Raw genomic sequence first — 10342 nt, 5'->3', positions numbered from 1 at the left:
TATATATATATATATATATATATATATATATATATATAATATATATCACAGTTTCTTTATCCATTCACCTATTTAAGGGCATCTAGGTTGCTTACAGTTTATCAATCATGAGTTGTGCTGCTATAAACATTAAAGTGGCTGTATCACTGTAGTATGCTGTTTTTAAGTCTTTAGGGTATAGATGGAGGAGTGAGATAGCTGCGTCAAATGGTGGTTACATTCCAAGTTTTCTAAGGAATCTCCAAGTACTTTTCATATTGGTTGCACCAATTTGTAGTCCCATCAGAAATGTGTAAGTGTACCTTTTCCCCCCACATCCTCACCAACAATATGGTTGCTTGTATTATTGATAACTGCCATTCTGACTGGAGTGAGATGAAATCTTAAAGTAATTTTGATTTGCATTTCTCTAATTACAAGAGATGTTGAACATTTTTTCATTGTATTTGTTGACTGATCATATATCTTCTTCTGAGAAGTGTCTGTTCAGCTTCTTTGCCCATTTATTGATTTTTTTTTTGATGTTAAGTTTTTTGAGTTCTTTATATATCCTGGATATTAGTACTTATCTGAGTGCATATGGCAAAAATTTGCTCCCCAAATGTAGGCCCTCTCTTCATCTCATTGATTGTTTCTTTTGCCAAGAAGCTTTTTAGTTTGAGTCTATCCCGTTTATTAATTCCTGATTTTATTTCTTATATTTTAGAGTCATGTTGAAGAAGTCAGGGCCTAATTTGACGTAATGAAAATTTGGGCCTACTTTTTCCTCTATTAGGTTCGGGGTCGCTAGTCTAATTCCTAGGTCCTTGATCCACTTTGAGTTGATTTTTTTGCATGGTGAGAGAGAGGGATTTATTTTCATTTTGCTGCATATGGCTTTCCAGTTTTCCCAGCACCATTTGTTGAAGAGGCTATCTTTTCTCCAATATGTTCTTTGTCACCTTTGTTTCATATGAGGTAACTGTATTTGTGTGAGTTTGTTTCTGTGTCTTCAGTTGTGTACCATTGGCCTACAAGTGTATTTTGGTGCCAATATCATGCCATTTTTGTTACTATCACTTTGTAGTATAGTTTAAATTCTGGTATTGTGATACGTCCTGCTTCACTGAGGATTGCTTTGGCAATTCTGGGTCTATTATTTTTCCAAATAAATTTCACAAGGAATGATTTTGGGATATTATTTATTTATTTATTTATTATTTATTGGTTGTTCAAAACATTACAAAGCTCTTGACATATCATATTTCATACATTAGATTCAAGTGGGTTATGAACTCCCATTTTTACCCCAAATACAGATTGCAGAATCACATCAGTTATACATCCACATTTTTACATAATGCCATATTAGTAACTGTTGTATTCTGCTACCTTTCCTATCCTCTACTATCCCCCCTTCCCTCCCCTCCCATCTTCTCTCTCTACCCCATCTACTGTAATTCATTTCTCTCCTTGTTTTTTTCCCCCATTCCCCTCACAACCTCTTATATGTAATTTTGTATAACAATGAGGGTCTCCTTGCATTTCCTTGCAATTTCCCTTTTCTCTCCCTTTCCCTCTCACCTCATGTCTCTGTTTAATGTTAATCTATTCCTCCTGCTCTGCCTCCCTGCTCTGGTNAATGGTGCTGGGAAAACTGGAAATCCATATGCTACAAAATGAAACTGAATCCCTTTCTCTCGCCATGCACAAAAGTTAACTCAAAATGGATCAAGGAGCTTGATATCAAATCAGAGACTCTGCGTCTGATAGAAGAAAAAATTGGCTCCGATCTACATATTGTGGGATTGGGCTCCAGATTCCTTAATAGGACACCCATAGCACAAGAGTTAATAACAAGAATCAACAAATGGGACTTACTCAAACTAAAAAGTTTTTTCTCAGCAAGAGAAACAATAAGAGAGGTAAATAGGGAGCCTACATCATGGGAACAAATTTTTACTCCTCACATTTCAGATAGAGCCCTAATATCCAGAGTATACAAAGAACTCAAAAAATTAAACAATAAGATAACAAATAACTCAATCAACAAATGGGCCAAGGACCTGAACAGACACTTCTCAGAGGAGGACATACAATCGATGTTGGGATTTTTAAATTGGAATTGCATTGAATCTGTAAAGCACTTTGGGTAGTATGGCAATTTTGACAATATTGATTCTGCCTATACAAGAACATGGAAGATCTTTCCATCTTCTAATGTCTTCTTCAATTTCTTTCATTGCTGCTCTGTAGTTTTCATTGTAGAATTCTTTCACCTCTCTTGTTAGATTGATTTCCAAGTATTTTATTTTATTTTATTTGAGGTTATTGTGAATGTAGTTTTCTTAATTTTTCTTTCAGAGGATTCATATGATTCTTATCTTTAAGTCTATTGTTGTGATGGATTACATTTTCAGAGGATTCATCACAGATGTATAGAAATGCACTGGATTTATGGGCATTAATTTTATATCCTGCTACATTGCTGAATTAATTTATTAATTCTAGAAGTTTTTTAGTGGAGGTTTTTGCATCCTCCAAGTATAGAAACATGCCATTGACAAATAAATATAGTTTGAGTTCTTCTTATCCTATTTGTATCCCTTTAATATCTTTCATCTGCCTAATTGCTCTGGCTACAGTTTCAAGAACTATGTTTAGTAGAAGTGGTGAAAGAGGTCATCCCTGACCTGTTTCTGTTTTTAGAGGGAATGCTACCAATTTTTCTCCATTTAGGATGAGGTAGGTTTTGGGGTTAGAATAGATTGCTTTCACAATGCTGAGCTATATTCCTACTAACCCTAATTTTTCTAGTGTTTTGAACGTGAAAGGGTACTGTATTTTCTCAAATGCTTTCTCTGCATAATTTGATATAATCATATGATTCTTATCTTTAAGTCTATTGTTGTGATAGATGACATTTTTTGATTTCCATATGTTGAACCAACCATGCATCCCTGGAATGAATCCACTTGATCATGGTGCACTATTTTTTAACATGTTTTTGTATGCAATTTGCCAAAATTTTATTGAATTTTTGCATGTGTGTTCATCAGAGATATTGGAAATTTTCATTAGAAATTTTCTTTCTTTGATGTGTCTCTTTCTGGTTCTGGTATCAGGATGATACTAGCCTGTAGAATAAATTTGGAAGGGTTCCCTCCTTTTCAATATCATGGAGTAATTTGAGGTGTATTGGTATTAATTGCTGCAGTCTGGCTGGACACAAATCGGGAGCCAATAGTGTTTGTCATGACACTTTTCATCACAAATTTTAGTGATTTGAATTTTCTCTCTCCTTCTTTTCATTAGGGTCACTAAGGGTTTGTCAATTTTATTTTTTCAAAAAAACAGCTTTTTCCATTTTTTAAAATTATTTCTTTTGTTTCAATTTTATTGATTTCATCCCTAATTTATTTATTTCCTGTCTTCTGCTTCTTTAGTGTTGTTTTTTTGTTCCTCTTTTTCTAGAGCTTTGAACTGTAATGTTTTGTCATTTATTTGTTGACTTTTTCTTCTTTTAATGAATGAACTCCACGCAATGAACTTTTCTCTTACTACTGTCTTCATAGTGTTCCAGAGATTTTGATATGTTGTATGGAAATTCTCATTTACTTGTAAGAATTTTTTTGTCTCCTTCCTGATGTCTTCTGTTATTTGTGCATCATTCAATAGTGTATAATTTAGTCTCCAGATATTGGAGTAGCTTCTATTTTTTATTTTATCATTAATTTCTAATTTCATTCATAGAATGCAGGGTGGTATCTCTATTTTTTTGTATACACTAAAACTTGCTTTGCAGCATAAAATATAATCTATTTTAAAGAAGGATCCATGTTCTGCTGAGAAAAGTATTTGCTTGTTGATGGATGGAATATTCTATACATAAGTTAATTTATTTAGTTCTATAGTTTCTTTGTTTAGTTTTTGTTTGGAAGAGAGGTGAGAGAGGTGTGTTAAAGTCAGTATTATTGTGTTATGGTCTATTTGATTATTGAAGTTGAGAAGGGTTTGTTTGATATAAATGGATGCCCATTGTTTGGGTCATAGATATTTATGATTGTTATATCTTATTGATGTAAGATTACCTTAAATAGTATAAAATAACCTTCATTATCCCTTTTTACTAACTTTGCTTTAAAGTCCACTTTATCAGATATGAGGATGGAAAATCCTACTTGTTTACGCAATTCATGTGATACGGTTTTTTCCATCCTTTCACCTTCAGACTGTGGATGTCTTTTCCTATGAGATGAGTCTCTTGAAGGCAGCATATCATTTGGTCTTTTTTTTAAAAAAAATCCAATCTGCTATGTGAGCAAATATAGGCAATAATTGATCACTCCAACAAAGAGAGCAAACACAGGCAATCATTGATTACACCAACAGAGAAAAGAAAACAAACACAGGTAGCAAAAGATTACTTCAAAGAAAGAGATTCTTTGAATTGATGAGTTTAAGCCATTGACATTCAGGGTTATTATTGAGACATGGCTTGTATTACTGGTTATTTTGCTTTTTTTACCTTAACTTGGGTTCTCCTTTGGCTTTTCCTTTTAGTGTAGTTGCTCCCTTTTGCGAATTTTCATTGTTGTTTTTCATTTTCTCCTAGTGGAATATTTTGCTGAGGATGTTCTGTAGTGCAGGTTTTCTTTCTATAAATTCTTTTAACTTTGTTTATCATGGAAGGTTTTTATTTTGTCAGAGTTGGTATATGTTGTTCCAGGATCTCCTGGCTTTGAGGGTCTGGGTTGAAAAATCTGCAGAGATCCAAATTGGTCTTCTCCTGTATGTAATCTGATTCCTCTCTCTTGCAGCCTTTAAAATTCTATCCTTATTCTGTATGCTAGGCATTTTTATTATAATGTGTCTTGGTATAGATCTGTTGTAATTTTGTACATTTGGTGTCCTATAAGCCTCTTGTATTTGATTTTCCAATTCATTCTTCATGCTTGGGAAATTTTCTGACATTATGTCATTGAAGAGGTAGTGAATTCCTTTGGTTTGAATCTCTGAGCTTTCCTCTATCCTGATAAATCTTAGATTTGGTCTTTCAATGTTATCCCATAATTTTTGAATATTCTGTTCATGGTTTCTTACCATCTTCACTGTGTAGTCAATTTTATTTTCAAGATTGTATATTTGTCTTCATTGTCTGAGGTCCTGTCTTCTAAGTGATCTAGTCTGTTGGTTATGCTTTCTATTGAGTTTTTTATTTGGTTTATTGTTTCCTTCATTTCAAGGATTTGTGTTTGTTTTCTATTTTTTTCAGAATCTCTGTCTTTGAAGTAATCTTTTGCTACCTGTGTTTGTTCTCTTATCTCTATTGGTGTGATCAGTGGTTGCCTTTATTTGCTCTCTTTGTTGGAATGATCAATTTTTGACTATATTTGCTCACTAAGGTCATTCTTTAATTCCCAGATCATCTTAAGTATCTGCATTCCGAACTGCTTCTCTGACATTTTATCTACTGAGCTGTTGATGGATTCCATTGTTGTGGTATCTTGGTTTGTTAGGGGCACTTTCCTCCCTTGTTTTTGCATATTGTCTATTTGTCTTCCTCTCTTGCAGTGCAGATTTGAGATATTGTAGCTTCTAACCAATTGTCTTGTAGTGTCCCTGCAGGTTACCAATGCCTCACCTTTAAGAAGGAAATCAATGTTTATAGCACCCAATGCAATCAATATGCAGCCATAAATCAACTAGTTTCTATTTTGATATTTACAGTTTTGTTGTTATAAAAAGAAACCATGAGTTCTGTCAATAGGTTTGCATAATTGTTCAGTTTTTAATGGTAGAAGGAGGGAGAGGCTGTAGGCTGTGATGTTTATGAGGCAGGATGTGAGAATATAAAGGTATTAAATTGTATGACTACTGAAAGGGTAATCAAAAGAAGTTGGCTGTTAACAGGAGAAAAAAAGAGAGAGAGGCAATCCCATGCAAGGCTCCCTGTTACCTTTGCAACATGATGGTGTCAATTAGCACACATATTAGAGATACCACGGGTACAACCAGACCCACAGGGATCTTGGTCACAGTTTCATAGGTCCTGATTTTTGTTTCCAGATGGAAGCGGCCATGTTCCTAGTTAGTGGCCATAGCAGTGTTGAGCCTGTATTTACCTTGAAGTTGGGCTGTGAATCCACACATCGTTGAGTAGGAAACCATCCTCTCCATGAGGGCATGGTGTTCCTCTTTGTAGGTTGGTTCTTAAAAATTTTAAGGGCAATATATACTATTTTTAGCTATTGTTAACTGTAGGTTAACAATAGGATTTACTTATATAGTATACGTATGTTGTATACCTCTCAAATAGCAACTCTTCACTTCATGCTTCCTCAACCCCTATCAATCACTGTATTTCTATGAGTTCAACTACTTTAGATACCGCATATACATGAAATCCTGTGATATATATATCCTTCAGTGACTTACTTATTTCATTTACAATAACATCCCCTAGGATTATCCACGTCACACAAAACAGAAATTCTTTTTTTTTTTGTTTGTTTGTTTAAAGCTGAATGATATTCCTCTGTTTTCTTTATTCATTGATGGACATTTAGGCTGTATTAAGATCTCAGATGTGGCAAATAATACTGCAGTAGGCTTGCTGGATCATACGGTTGTTCTATTTTAACTCTTTGAGCAAATACTATAATGTCTTACATTATTTCTACACCAGTTACATTCCCAACAATGTAGAAGTGTTCCAATTTCTCCACACCCTCATAATCACTTTTTAAAAATAATAGTTATCATAACAGGTGTGAGGTGCTGGCTCACTGTGGTTTGATTTGTATTTCCTTGATGAATAGTGATGCTGTCACTTTTCACAAAGCTGTTGGCCATTTGTATGTATCTTCCTTGAACAAACATCAATTTGAGCATTTAGGAAACATTTTTTTGCAATTGAGTCATATAAATCCTATTAATCCCTTATCAACTATATGATTTGCAAATACATTTTTCCATGCCATATTGTACTTTTTTATTCTGCTGATTATTTTCTTTTCTATGCAGAAGCATTAGTTGGATATAGTCATATTTGTTTGTCTGTACTTTTGTCACATTTGCTTTTGATATTGAAGAAATTGTTACTTAGCACAACATCAAAATATTTCCACCATTTGTTCTTAGTTCTACAGTTTCAGGTATTATGTTTAAAATTAACCCATTTTTAGTTTTATTTTTTTTATGTGGTATAGCATAAGTGTCTAAATTCTTTTAATATGTCAATATTTCATTTTTCCCATAACCATTGTAAAGGGACTCTCTTTTGTGTATTCTTTGCACCTTGTTGAAAATTAATAGACTTATATATGTAAGTTTATTTTGAGGCTTTCCATTCTGCTCTGTTGGTCTATACGCATGTTTCTATGATGATACTAAGCCCTCTTAATTACTGTAGACTTGCAATATATTTTAAAATTCAGAAGTGTAATGCCTGTAGCTTCATTCTTTCGGAAGAGTGCTTTTAGTATGCATTGTTTTGTGCTTCTATACAGGCTAGGATTGTCTATTTTCCTATTTCTGTGTTACATGTGATTGGAATGCTGATAGGATTTAAATATGGATATTTTATTTATTTATTTATTTATTTATTTATTTGGATACCAGGGATTGAACTCAGGGGCACTGACCACTGAGCCACATCCCCAGCCCTATTTTGTATTTTATTTAGAGACAGGGTTCTCACTGAGTTGTTTAGCACCTCACTTTTGCTGAGGCTGGCTTTGAACTCGAAATCCTCATGCCTCAGCCTTCCCAGTCACTGGAATTACAGGCTTGCACCACCATGCCTGGATGAACATGGATGTTTTCAATTTATCTGTATCTTCTTTAATGGTTTTTTATCAATGTTACACAATATTTAGTGTGTGTGCAAGTCTTTTTATCTCCTTTGTTAAATTTATAGATTAGTATTTTAGTTTTGTAAATGGGCTTTTTTTAAAAAAAATTCCTTTTTAGATAATTTTTTGTTAGTATGTAGATAAAATGACTTCTGAACAAAGATTTTACAACCTACAACTTGACTGAATTTATTAGTTCTAAAAGATTTTTTGGAGTTTTTAGGTCTCTGCAAACATGTAATTTTACTTTTCCTTTCTGATTTGGATACCTGTTTTATTCCTCCTCCAAATTGCATTGGTATTTTATTGCATTATTAAAATATGAAAATTTGGTCTTATAGCAATGATCAGCTGGACAACTCTTAGATCTTATTCATTAGCCTGCTGAACTGTTCCTTTTTGGAAACATAGACACCATCCAAATTTTTCCTGGTGGTCCTTGTTTTTAACTGTTGTAGCTTGATGAATTAAAATAGTTGAATTTGAAACAAGATCACAAATAATTCCTTTAAGGATTCATTTGCCTTTTCGACCTTGAGACACTGAACAAGCAGCACTTCATCCTCATCCAAATCCTGTATATGTAGTTTACACCCAAGAAATCTCCAATTTCATCAAGAGACCCATTCTACTGAACAGCAAGGTTAATGGGAAAGTGAGCACACGCAGACCTCCTACAGCAATGGAAGCTCCATGGAGCACACTTGACCACATTTTGTGCATGACTACACGTCATGCCAACCCATTTCCTTTCTATTTTCCCTCCATTTGTCAAACAGGAATCTCTTTTTCTTTCTGAGGAGATGAGTTCTACTTGGATGTAATTGGAAGCCCTCCCCCAACCTTGGGGCCCTTCACGATAAACTGTGCTTCCCTTTAGAGTGATATCAACATTTTCTGAAATGTCAGGATAGCTGAGAATGGTCTTCATTCTTGTAGTAGATGTGATGAAGATGAATGTTTGTTATTTCTTATTTTTGAGTAATTGCTTTAATACTTCCAATACTATGCTGATTACAAGTGGCAAGAATAGGCATCTTGACCTTATTCCTGATCTTAGAGGACACACTTTCAGGTTTTCATCGAATATGATGTTAGCTTTGGTTCTCCTGGTTCATATTTGTATGACCTGTACATCGCCCATGAGATAAAAAGAGATTATGAAACAAAGAAATGAGTTTTTTTAAAAACTATCTGGAAATGGACAAAGTTGCATGTGTGTGTGTGGTTTCTGAAGACCGAGAAAAGGTATTGAAAATATGATAGTGTCTAGAATTTGACATACCTGTGCAGAATTAGCTAAATATTCTAGGAGCCCAGTGGTTGGTGGGGCTATCTTGAGAATAAAACCCATTCATGAATTAGCTTTTGGACCATATGTTCTGTAATTTAAATAATTCTGTCAATTAGCACCTCATGTAAGTATGTAGTGGACCTTTAGTAAACCTCAGTTTTCTCACTATTATATTGAAAGAATTGCTAGTAATGCATCCAGATGTTAGATTAAGAAACCATAATATGCCATTGAGGGTAGAGCTTTTATGCTATATTTCTCAAAGGACCATTTAGGGAATGCTAGGTCCTGAAGATGATTTCATTTAATTACAGTCTGGAAAGGATGCCATGGACTACTTTAACCCTTTAGATATAGGATCATTTGGAGTGAAATCTCACGTGGAGGAGTTAATATTTAATGCCCTCTGGGAAAACACTGTCCTGTTCTCTGGACTTTTGCAACAGAAAAGGGCTTATTTTTTAATTTTCTAGCTCACAATACAACTCAGGATTGAGGACTAGAGGTGATAAACAGATTTCATTTTGTGTGTCAGTTTTGATAACTTTGGGGCAGTTACCTAAAAGGTTATTTTGAGAATGATTCTGAGATAATAGGATCTACAGGGAAGTGTCTTGTGATCAGGTAATGGTGGTTGCTCTGAATCTGGGTAGAGAAGAAAAGGGTGGAAGTAATTTTTTTTCCTGTACCCATTGCAATTGTAAATTGAGATTGATATAAATTTTTTTTTTATGAGAAAAGGGATGAGGTCATAAATAATGGTTGCATTTATGTATACTGTGCTGTGCACAAGGATTTGGCTCTGAAAATTGCAATATGGGCCAGCATAAGGGAGGTAAAATATACATGCATTAATGAGAGAAGATTAGAGACACTGTATTATTCTGTTGAATGGAAGATATCAATGTGATTTCCATAGAGGTGATATTTTTACATTTAAAAAAACCTACTTTTGGTTACTATTTTTAAGAGCAATATTCAATTTATTAAATTTATAAATTCATAAACTTTATTCTTTAAGATTCTTAGTTTATCTTATTATTTTATATCTAGCCAATTTTTAGCTAATCATTTTGATTACTTTTGGATTTGTTTTCAAACTTGACATATTAGTTCCCTCATATCTTAAACTGAATTGATTCTGTTTCTTTTTTAAACAATTGAAATGTATGAACAACAGGCAAAACCTTTTTCTTTTTTTTTTTTTTTTTTT

General features: G+C 33.8%; 1 pseudogene; it reads right to left on the bottom strand.

Moving 5' to 3' along the window:
• Nucleotides 1-8204: 8204 nt before the first annotated feature.
• Nucleotides 8205-9791, bottom strand: LOC125612034 (annotated as a pseudogene).
• Between the last annotated feature and the right edge of the window lie 551 nt (nucleotides 9792-10342).

Source organism: Marmota marmota, unplaced genomic scaffold (genome assembly GCF_001458135.2).
Source record: "Marmota marmota marmota unplaced genomic scaffold, marMar, whole genome shotgun sequence".
In the NCBI taxonomy this organism is placed as follows: Eukaryota; Metazoa; Chordata; class Mammalia; order Rodentia; family Sciuridae; genus Marmota; species Marmota marmota.
The sequence above is the reverse complement of the archived record's forward strand: the minus strand, read 5'-3'. Positions and strand labels throughout refer to the sequence as shown.